The sequence below is a fragment of the Xenopus laevis genome, chromosome 9_10L (genome assembly GCF_017654675.1).
Source record: "Xenopus laevis strain J_2021 chromosome 9_10L, Xenopus_laevis_v10.1, whole genome shotgun sequence".
NCBI lineage: Eukaryota > Metazoa > Chordata > Amphibia > Anura > Pipidae > Xenopus > Xenopus laevis.
The window spans coordinates 49452277-49464960 of NC_054387.1; positions in this window are offsets into that span (position 1 = coordinate 49452277).

Here is a 12684-nt window from a genome sequence, read left to right on the forward strand (position 1 = left end):
TACAGCAAAATAGTGACCTTAAATATCCTACTGGTAAATCTGTAGCAGTCCAGGGAGGGAGAATAAGCTTTGTATAATAAGCTCCATTCTTTCATTATGTACTGTCTGTGCTCTCATTATAAATAAGGAAGTGTTTGTTGAAGAGGGGAAAAATGGCTCGTATGTACACATTCTTGCAATTGTGTCTGACTCCTCTGGTGCTACACACAAAGGGGACAAAGTAAGGATCTTGGCAGGAATTAGGTAGAGGGCTCACTTCCAACTAACGCACCATAGTATACACAACAAGTAATTTCATTTAGGGAGGCACCGAATCCACTTTTTTTGATTCGCCCGAACCCCCGAATCCTTCATGAAAGATTCGGCCGAATGCCGAACCAAATCCGAATCCTAATTTGCATATGCAAATTAGGGGTGGGAAGGGGAAAACATTTTTTACCTCTTCGGTTTGTGACAAAAAAGTCACGCAATTTTCCTCCACGCCCCTAATTTGCATATGCAAATTAGGGTTCGGATTTTGGTTAGGGTTCGCAATTTCCCTCCATGTCCCTAATTTGCATATGCAAATTAGGGTTCGGATTTGGTTAGGCAGGGCAGAAGGATTCGCCCGAATCCTGCTGAAAAAGGCTGAATCCTGGCCAAATACCGAACCTAATCCTGGATTCAGTGCATCCCTAATTTAATGCATAGTAAAAGTATCAGTAGGTGCAAGTGGGCACAGCTCTTAAAACTCTGTGTGAGTGTGAGTATGCCAATGCACTCTGAGACAAAAGAGCTTTATGAGTTGTGCCCACTTGCACCTGCTGATACTTTTACTATGCACTAAATTGCTTGTTGTATGTGCTATGGTGCATGAGTCAGAAGGGAGCTAAGGCCACTGTATGTGTCAGTGCTATATAAACAGTGAGCAATAAAAGATGGAGAGAAGCAGCCAAGTCTTTCATCATCCTGTACTTTCTAAACATTGTCATTGCACTAATTTAACTTGAGATGAGCACCCATTCCCAATGCTCCTGCACCCATGATTCCCTCACTCACTGCCAATGGCACACCAATACTTCATTCACCTATTAAGTTAATTAGCAACAAGTTTTTTTCATCTCCTCGTCAGTTCCAAGGGAAAATGCTACATCCAAACTAAATAGCTGGTCCCAATGCCATGTCATTACTTTCATTGCCCTTTGCTGCCTGCAGTTATTATTCTCCTTTATATAGTAAGATATAACATGGCAGGGTACAGAGATTATACATCATAAATATATAATATTATAATTCTAAATCCTATCTGATCCCCATTGTAAGCAGCAGTCCTGTCCTGCTTTATGGCTGAGATTCTTGCTATCTTTATAACAAAGTAAATACAAGATTATAATGTCCCATTAGGGTTGTAAATAGCTCTGAAATTATGTCATGTACAAGTCGAACCAAAGGGTTCAGTTTTGGTGCAGCCTGGTACTTATTTTAATACATGAGATCAGACAAACAACACCCCTTGGTGTAATAAAGACCGAGCTGACGCTTGATTATCACACACTGTCTCTCATAGGAATATCCACCCTTTAATGTAAAAAGATTAATATTCACACTCACTTCCAAACTGTGTCTCTTCTGTTTTAAACCCAGAGCCCTGCCCAAATTTCAACATCAAGAACCTGCCCAAATTTCAACATCGAGAAGGCCAAATTGTGTCATGTCAGTAGAGATTGGTATCACTAGCAGACCAGGCAGTGGCTGGCAGGGTAATTATAAACCAAAAGCACAACCTACAGAGTCACCCCATATTTTGGCTGCCAAGTTATCCAAGAGTTTCCCTTAACAATTACATATCTTTATCTCATATAAGATCCAAGCTATTCCCATGGGAATTATGGACCCTGGCAGCACAGACTTTATCATTTATATAGGGGAATCCCACTGCCCTCCCTTTGGTTTCTGATACGGAAGAAGTTGCCAATGAAATAGAGGATAATTTAAAAGATAAAGGTGTTTTTATTAGGGTTCAAGGTGCAGATCAGAGAGACACCAAAGGAATTATAATTATTATACACCTGCAGTAATCAACAGTCAGCTGCTTGTGTTTCCTGCTCTTGGGTTTCGTCCTGGTGCACTAGTCTTATGCTGCCACCCAAGCAATTATGGGTATTATCCTATTTAAGTTCGCGACAGCAGGAGGAATACAGACACTCACAGACATGCAATTCACTCTATGGCAAGGACTAACAGTGGTGGCAATAGGGGAGGTAAAATGATGCCCCCTATAGCATGGGGTACCTGAGCAATTCTAAAGTTGGCCATACACAACACAGAACTAGCACCTGCCCCTAACCAACTCAACATTTTATCAAGTCAAAGTCTAATGAAGCATTGGTCAAGGGCTGGAAAATGCCAAGGGGTGAAGACTTATTGGGCCTTAGTTGAGATCTTTTTCATATGGATCTGCATGGCCTCCCATAGCCACACCAGGCAAAGATCTGCTTGTTTAAATTAAATCCCAGGGTATGGGCTCTGGTGCTCAATTACTAATGTTAATGGCTGGGGCTGTCCTTGTAGGAGGTGGTGCTTAGTGTAGAGACCCTCAAAGGTGTAATCAGGTAGACTCTCTCTCCAGCCCACAATAGCTTTATTCAGATTCTAATTCATTACCAGCCGCCATCATAAAACAGGTATCATTAAAGGGGTGGCTTGCCTTTAAGTTAAGGTGTAGTATTTTATAAAATGTATAATTGTAAGCATTTCAAGTGGTCTTCAGTTTTTATATAGTTCTTTTTAATTATTTGCCTTCTTCTTCTGACTCTTTCCAGTTTTCAAATAGGGGTCACTGACCCCATCTAAAAAACAAGCTCTGTAAGGCTTAGGGTTGCACCGAATCCAGGATTCGGTTCGGGATCCGGCCAAGATTCAGCTTTTTCCAGCAGAATTCTCCGAATCCAAGCGCCTAGCTGAACTAATCTAAAGAAATTATGACTTTTTGTCACACAACAAGGAAGTCCAAAAATGTTTACTTTTTTTAGGGGCCGATTCACTAAGCTCGAGTGAAGGATTCGAATGAAAAATACTTCGAATTTCGAAGTATTTTTTGGGTACTTCGACCATCGAATGGGCTACTTCGACCTTCGACTACGACCTTCGACTTCGATTCGAACGATTCGAACGAAAAATCGTTCGACTATTCGACCATTCGATAGTCGAAGTACTTTCCCTTTAAAAAAAACTTCGACCCCCTACTTCGGCAGATAAAACCTACCGAAGTCAATGTTAGCCTATGGGGAAGGTCCCCATAGGCTTGCTAAACTTTTTTTGATCGAAGGATTTTCCTTCGATCGTTGGATTAAAATCCTTCGAATCGTTCGATTCGAAGGATTTAATCGTTCGATCGAACGAAAAATCCTTCGATCGATCGAACGAACGTTTAGCGCTAAATCCTTCGACTTCGATATTCGAAGTCGAAGGATTTCAATTCGAGGGTCGAATTTCGAAGTATTTTTTACTTCGAAATTCGACCCTTAGTGAATCGGCCCCTTAATCTCTTTTCCCCTCATTTACATTTACATGGTTCGGATTGAGTTCAGTATTGAGCCAAAGCCGAATCCTAAAATTCGGTGCATCCCTAAAGGCTAAAATGTATACAGGCCCTCTCCAATTCATATTCTGGTCTCTCATTTACATCAGTGTATGGATTCTATGTAACTTGGGCCCTAGCAACCAGATTTGTGAATCTGGAGAGCTGCTGAATAAAAAGCTAAATAACTCAAAAACCACAAAAAAGAAAAAAAGAACACCAATTGCAAATAGTCTCAGAATATCATTCTATACATCATACTGAAAGTTAATTTAAAGGCGAACAACCCTTTAAAGGAGAAGGAAAGTGTTCTTCCACTTGAGGGAGCCAAATGTGATTGTATTGACTTACCTGAAACCTCAGGCCAGTGCTCCTATCAGCATAAAACTGCACCGGCCCAGGGTTATACCAGTGAGCACAATAGAGCAATCCTCTTCCGTCTTCCTCTTTTTTCCCACGGCTGCGCATGCGTAGTAGAGCGAAGAGCCAACCTTTAACTAAAAAGTCGCCTGTTTCGTTCTACTGTGCATGCATCTGCCCCGGAAAATTTGAAGAAAAAAGAAGACGGAAGAGGATTGATCTGTGGTGCTCACTGGTATAAAACCGGGCCAGTGCAGTTTTCTGCTGATAGGATGGCCCAGGGTTTCAGGTAAGTCAATACAATCACTTGGGTGCGCCTAACATTTTGCACTCATGTGCAAAAAGACTTTCCTTCTCCATTAAAAAGGTGAAAAATTAGATGGAGAAGCCAAGAAGTAGAAGAAACTCAGTGGCGTAACTAGATATTACTGGGCCCCACAGCAAATTATTTTTCAGGCCCCCAAAATGTTTAGAGGTTGACTTGTTTCTCCAATGTTTATTGAAATTGTATATGAATTAGGGCCTCATGGGGGCCCTATACCTCCTGGGCCCCCCTGCAGCCGCAGGGTCTGCTTCCTCTATAGTTACGCCCCTGAAGAAACTGCTCCACCATAAGTTTATGAACTTATAAACAGAGGTGATATAAATGTGCCAAATGTTTCTAACAAACACCCTTCAAGAGTTGTTATTATCATAAGCATTATTCATGGTTCCTGAGGGCTTCTACTATTACATTGCTTCTTTTAAGTGTGTTTATTCCCCTTTACACACATATCCCTGCTTAAGAGCTAGAACTAGTCAACCCTCCAGAAATCATAACTGGCACCAAGTCAATTCCAGAAGAGCCATCACCCAATATGGTGGCTGGGAAGATGATGCCAGGGATGGGCTTGCAAGGGGGGAATTTAGATTCATTGGGCCACCATACCCTTTCTATTAAAGGGGTTGTTCACCTTCAAACACTTATTTCAATCCAGTTGGTGTCAGACACTTCCCCAGAAATAAAGACTTTTCACAATGACTTTCTATTTGGACTATTTTTCAAACATTGAAGCGTAGCGTTTTATTTTACACCTTCTAAAGCAGCTCTTGAAAGGGGGGAAGGTCGCTGACTCTCTAAACTGTTCTAAATTGATACATTTAATTGATACATTTGGGGGCCCATTTACTTAGCTCGAGTGAAGGAATAGAAGAAACAAAACTTCAAATTTCGAAGTGTTTTTTTTGGCTACTTCGACCTTCGACTACGACTTTGACTTCGAATTGAACGATTCGAACTAAAAATCGTTCGACTATTCGACCATTCGATAGTTGAAGTACTGTCTCTTTAAAAAAAAAAACTTCGACCACCTAGTTCGCCACCTAAAACCTACCGAAGTCAATGAGCCTATGTGGAAGGTCCCCATAGGCTTTCTAAGCTTTTTTGGGTCGAAGGAAAATCGTTCGATCGATGGATTAAAATCCTTCGAATCAAACGATTCGAAGGATTTAATTATTCGATTGAACGAATTGCGATAAATCCTTCGACTTCGATATTCGAAGTCGAAGGATTTCCATTTGGCAGTCGAATATCGAGGGTTAATTAAACCTCGATATTTGACCATAAGTAAATTTGCCCCTTACTATCTTTGTCATTGCTGAGCAGAATCCCTGAGTTTCATTAAAGGCAGCTGTTAGAATTGATACAATAGTTGCACTTATATTCCACAGATATCAACTAATTGTAAAATGTAACAAATTGTAACAGTTAAGATGCTCCTGGATCATTAAACTGCCAGACTGAGACGCTAGAGACAGGAACATTACAGGGGAACTCCACAAAAACATAACTTGAGCTTTTTGAAAAGTAACTTTGCAATATATATCATTTAAAAAATATGCAGATTTTCATGATTTTTAATGGTTTCTGACAGTTCCCTAAGCCTGCTCTCCTTCTGATCTGTCTGACTACTTTGCTGAGCTGTCTGACTACTGTTACTTTGTATCAACAGCCAATTGTCCTTAGCCTGTAGCCTCCAAACCCCACAATTCCCTGCACAAGTGATTTCAATAAGGAACGTAACATCACAGTGCAATGCATTGTGGGAGATGTAGTTCCTGCATGCTGTCTGTAAGCTGTGGAGAAGTTGTTACAATTTGTAACATCAGTGTTTAGTCCCTCCTTCCCTGCCAGGATTTCAAATGATGCAGAAAGGGAAGAACTGTTAAACAGCTGGATTTCAGCATAGAAAATGGCATTTATTCATACTTTTGGAAGAAACAGGTAACTGTGCTGGATATATAAAGGGTTTCTGTGTTATGTGGACCTCTTTATCAAATTTTGGTTTAGAAGCCAGAGTTCCCTTTTAAATTTTAAACTTAAATCGTGGGAAAACAGTAAAAGATAAAAGATTTAAAGTAATTTTAAAAAAAAGTCTTTCTTTATAGGGAATCTGAAAACAACTGAAAAAAGTGTTTTTCAGGTGAACTTCCCCTTTAAGGCTAATATATATATATATATATATATATATATATATATACAAGCTGCGAGTGGAGCGCACAACCAAAAGAATAGCGAAGTATGGGTGCCAGAGCAAGGGATAATTTGTACAATAGCGCTGGTGTCGGCACTCCCAAAACATCAAGGTCAAAGAGGCAAAGGTGCTGATTAAAGCAGGTTTATTTTATCCGACGTTTCGGTTCTATATTAGAACCTTCCTCAGGGAACAGAAACCAAACAGTGCACAAACTCATTTAAACACAAATTGGCGCCAAAATTGGTTGCTAGACTTGCCTAGCAACCACCAAACATTGAACAGTGTATACCAAGAAGCACCCAAGTGTATAGAAAAGCGTTAAAAACAATACCGCTATACATGTGTCTGCCAGTCTTCTGAAGCCGGTGAGTATTGTAGCCCCCAAGATCTGGAATCGCAACCCGACCTGCACCCATAGCGGTGGACCGGAACTCATTAAAGCTCCGTACAGTGCAGAGAGAAAGCGTATAGTAGCGTTGCTAGGCAACGCGATCCGGAACGCTCGTGACAGCGGTTGCTCCATAGTTAAGGCAGAAGCCTAAGGGTGTGCAGTTGTACAGGTGCGCCGAACTCAGAGGGTACCTAGCGTGGCATGGATGGGACACGGTCTGCTAGTTAAAGCTGACCGTCTTCCTCATCCAGTGCCTGAAAAACCCGTGTCAGCGCCAAACTCCTGTATTTCACTACTGCACCTGGCTAGGCTTAAAGGTGGAGAGTGGGGGCAACACGGTCTGCTAGTTAAAGCAAGCCATGAGCCCTTCTCCATATCGCCTGTGCCCATGCCAGTAATAAGGGGGCAAAAGGAGACAACAATTGCTGGGAAATGCGCTCTCTCTCATAGGCTGTAATACATCCACATATAGGGTATGGGTATTCATGGAAAGCTTTAGCTGAAGGCACAAATAGCATAAGCATCGGTATTGGGGCAAACTCAAACCTGATAGCTTCACCTATGCATGACAGTGCTGTAGTATAAAAGCGGTAAAGAGCGTGGACTGTTATCTTCTATGACAAACGGGACCCAATACACAAACGGAGGGGCACATTAGAGGGTAATGCATAGAAGGGAAGGTTATGTTACATAAAGCATCCTAAGGGTAAAGTCTCGTTAAGACCACGAGGGGTCACTGTGTCCAGTCTGTGGATCCATCTGGACTCTCTTCTTAGCAATATATATATATATCAATTATACTTTCCCTTAAAAGCAGTCCCTGACACATCCTTTAACAATTCCCAACAGTAAATAGATTTCCTCCTAGCTACCTCCCTTCTCTTCCCTTACCACCCATGAGATTTAGAAGTACAGGTTATGGGATCCATTATCCAGAAACACGTTATCCAGAAAGATCTGAATTATGGAAAGGCTGTCTCCCATAGGCTCCACTTTACCAAATAATGCAATTTTTTAAATTGATGTCCTTTTTCTCTTTAATAATAAAACAGTACCTTGTACTTGATCCAAACTAAGATATAAATAATCCGTATTGAAAGCAAAACCAGTCTATTGGTTTTTATTTCATTTTTACATGATTTTCTAGCAGACTTAAGGTATGAAGATTCAAATTACAGAAAGATCCATTATCCAGAAACCCCCATGTCCAGAGCATTCTGGATAACATGTCCCATACCTGTACTCAGTGTAACAGCTCCAGCAGCTTCCACTAGTTACTTTGTTCTTCTTTCCATCCTTCCCAAGCTACTGCCCCTTTATCATGTGCCCTCTGAAATGCCCATTCTGTCTGCAACCGACTTAACTTCTGTTCATCACCAGATCAATTCCCCTAACTAATGCTCCCTATAACAAAAACCTGCATTTCCTCCTCTTCATTTCACTCTTGTTGCTCTCACATCTCCACCATCTCAAATTCAAATTTATTATAAGCAACCTAGCTCTGCCCTTGATGCTCATCCATGGTAATGGTGCACAAGACCCAGACCCAAGCTACCCTTTTCTGGACCATTGTGTTTATACCCAGTCCATGTTTTCCCCTTACCGTAAAACCCTCTTTACTCTACTGGTGTATTGACCACTGATTTGCCATCTGGCAGAAAATAGAGGTGGTCAAAAGATTCATGTGCTCTAGGCATACCTCCATACAGAAGTTTGTGGTAGAAGACACTAAGGCAGTGCATCTCTGATTCTGAAGCCATATTCAATAACAAAAAATAAAGGGCATCCAGGCACTCAAAACTCCCCATAACTCCCTGGGAGGCATGAAACCGGTAGGGCCAACGGAGATGTTGACATTTTTAAATTATCTACAGTAAAAAATAGATTTTCTATACTATTTTTTGCGACTCTTGGACTCGTGGAGTTTTTTGAGTTCCTGGATACCCTCTATTATCAGCTCCCCAAGCTGAGGGTCCGGGGCTGGTGCACCTGGACCAGCTGATCTATGTGGTGCTTCAACACTGATTCCTGTGCCCACTTTTGTTGTTATGTACCATCTGGTACTATATTTCTCAACCTCATTCATCTAAATTCTCCATGTTTTCATTAGGGCAGTTGGAACTAAATGGTTGCAGTCTAAAAATTAGAACTGAATGGCATCCATCTGAAAATTAGAACTAAATGGCAGCTACCTGAAAGCTGCAAATAAACTGTGGCCCTCTGGAAATTGAAACAAATGGCAGCTGTCTGGAAATTAAAACTAGATGGAGGCTGTCTATATTTAAGTGAAATTAATTGGTAGCAGTTTGGAAATTGGAACTAAACAGCAGCCATGTGGAAACTGGAACTAAATGGCCGCGCATCTGATTGTTGCAACTAAATGGCTGCTGTCTGAAAATTGGAACGAAATGGCTTTTCCTACACAGAAAGTTTATTTCTTGTAAAGAATTGTCATTGTTTGTGCAAAAGGAATGAAGGAAATCCCCAGTGCTGCCTTTGCAAGCCATGTTAAGATTGTTTTCATTGGGGGAGGAAATATTAACAGGACCCAGCAAGAGGCTATTGAGATCTTAAATGTCATATAGGTATTGTGACCAATTTCCAAGATTTGAAGAATCAAAACGCTTGAGCAATGGCTCTTTCTGAAACATAAAGTGTACTCATACTGCTAATAAAGTAACACTTGCAGTTTGCTAAATCACTGCCTTGGAGCAGTTTTTATTCTTCAAATCTTGGAAATTGGTTATTATACTTTGTGTGGGTGCACATAAGCCTGGAATCTACATCTATCTAAACTCTATCTGATCACGTCTCCAGAATCACTAGAGAGCTGGCATTTCCCAGGAGACAAAGCGGCATATTTATGAAAAGGTTAACTATAAGGGTCCCGCATAGAGCATCGCCAGAGAGTTTTCTGCCACTTTTAAGGGGCATAGATATAAATGGGTGAAAGTGAGATTATTTGCATTTCTGCTAATGTTTTGAGATACAGCCTTGTGCTTTGGTCTGAAAATATAGCTTTTAAATAACCAAACGGCTCATTTGTAGAAACTACATAAATAAAAAGCAATTTCACCTAGTTTCAATTATTTCTCAGCTGATGTAGTACATATATACATTATATGAGTAAATCATGTGCTTTCTTTAAGGCATGTTAGACCAATTCAACCTGTTGGGCAAGACTCTATCCCTATAACAATATTCTATAAACTGAAATAAATTGTTTCCCCTTTATGGGAAACTGCAACTTTTATTCCTCTAACTCTCAGTAGGTTTTGTGAGACCCCTACCCTTTCTCCACTGGGATTGAGCTCAAGTGTTTTCAACAAAGGCACATGACTTCTGTGAAGATATTCTGCTCTATAAAAAAAACATTCCTTTCTCACTTCACTGGGAAAAATCCCTGTCAGCCTGGGAGCAGGGTGAGCTTAGTACTGGAAGGGTTACTGTCTGCTCTGCTTTTATTTCCCCTACAGAAATTGGGATTGATGCCTAATATATAGGGTTTTTTACAAGAAAATGTTAACTTAATTTAGAAATAGGGATTGGTAGGAATACATAGGTGCCTAATACAGAGGGAAAGAAGAAGAAAATGTTGGAAGGGTTACTGCCTGCTCTGCTCTTTTTTTTCCCCAAGAGAAAGTGATTGGTTACACTAGATAGGTGCTTAATATACAGTGTTGTAATTAATAAGTGTTGGAAGAGTTACTACCTGCTCTGCTCCTATCAGTAATCTATCACTGTGACCTGCCATAACAAGTTTCATGCCGACCTAACAGGAAATATTACTGCCTGTGGCACCACAAGGCAATTGAGTCATCGTGCCGGCACCCAGTTCGCACCGCCCCCGCCCTCGAGCTTGCACATGTGTTGGAGCACTGGGGATGATGCGTACAGGAGTATGCATCCCCAGTGCTCCCTTGGATTGTGGCTGGGAGCGGCATACCACCCCTATAATCGTGCCGACCTAGCAGGGCCGGGCCAAGGTGTAGGCAGAGTAGGCACGTGCCTAGGGTGCAAAGCTGGGGCGCTCCAGGCACGTACCTGTCAGCTACCCCCAGTCCGGTCCCCTCTGTGCCCGACTCTCTCTGCTTTTTTCTTCTTTTGGCGCTCCTGCACATGCGCAAGAACGCATGCTTGCGCCAATTTGTGCCACCGTGTGCATGCTATGCCTAGGGCCTCTATGCGGCGCGGCCCTGCGCCCTAGGCCTGGGCCTTTGTGGCCTCGCATAATTGTCAGAAACACAACAGGTTTCAGAACAAAAATAGAGATATTCCAAGAATCGCATGAGAGAGGACAGTTGGGTGACACAAGGTAAAAACCTCTGATTATATCTCTGCCACTTCCCATCTGCTCTTTATCAGTTTTATAAGGAAGGAGCGCAGCCTGATGCTAGGTATGAGCAAACTGCAACTGCGTTTTATAGAGGTTGTAAAAACGTATACATGCAACATTTTCAGGCAACAAGTGAGAGAGTTCCCAACTGCACAACTGAGAGCAAATTGAAATGCTGACTTTTTTTTTTCCGTTTGGACTGTGCTACAAGTTTATATATTTTGACAGAGGCCCAACAGGATCCAATTGTATGCTTATTACTGGAAGCTGCCACTGCGAGTTGAATTTATTACCTGCCCAAACACAGTTGTTATTAAAATACACTTCTGGTTATTAATTGGACTCCTTTCTCTGTCCCCCATGTCTAGCTTGCCAATCGACATAAACGGTTTCTTCAAATTTAAAGGGGACCTGCCACCCAAAGAAATAATTGCAAATTCTTTTTTATTGTGTTAGACGAGTAAAATAAACTTTACTTGCACTATATACTGTAAATCATTTACATTTTGTTTCCTTCAGTCTGGGAATTCACAATCACAGCAAGTAGGCAGCCATCATACATTGTGAATACTGTTATTAAGAACAGCTTTGCATCATAAAATCTTGTATATCTGCCAGAATGGGGCACCCAATAATTTGAAAAGGACTTTTATTATACAGATTTTATGTTTGGGTGACAGGTCCACTTTATATCATTTTTCAGTATGATGCATAGAGTGATATTCTGAGATTTGCAATTGTTTTTCATTTTTTATTAGGTGTGTTTTATTTTAGTTATTTAGCTTTTTATTCAGCAGCTCTCCAGTTTGCAATTTCAGCAGTTTGGTTGCTAGGGTCCAAATTACCCTAGTAACCATGAACTGATTTCAATAAGAGACTGGAATATGAATAAGAGAGGGCCTGAATAGAAAGATGAGTAATAATAAGTATCAGCTATAAGGGGCCTATTTATTAAACCTCAATATTTTCAGGTCAATTTTTAGAGATTTTTTATACCCCAAAGCCAAATCCAAAAATACTCCATCTCAACTTTGTCGAAGTCATGTAGAAGTCAATGACAGATATCCCTTAAGTTGTTTCTTGACATTGTGATCAGTGCTGGATAATCCGATAAAGTCGGGGGTTTTCATCCGTTAATTGGATAAAGTCGAGTTGTCCCAGTGACAATCTGATAAAAATTAAATTTTCGTCATTTCAGTCAGGCAATACAAATTGCTGCTCATTTTTGTCGCAGCGTTTTTTTTCCACTGAATTTTTCTAGATCTATTCATGGAAGGGTAGACCAATTGCAAAGTTGCTAGGAATTAGACATTCTATAACATACTAAAGTCTTTTTATGAGCACAGCGCACACAGTAGCTAGTTACGCTTCCATACATAATGGGAGGTACATTCTGCTCTTATATAGTTCAATGCATTTGTCACTAGTGATGGGCGAATAAATTTGTCAGGCATGGATTCGCTGCGAATTTCCAGGTTTCGCCTCCAACGAATAACTGTGGCGTAGATTCACTGGCGACAAA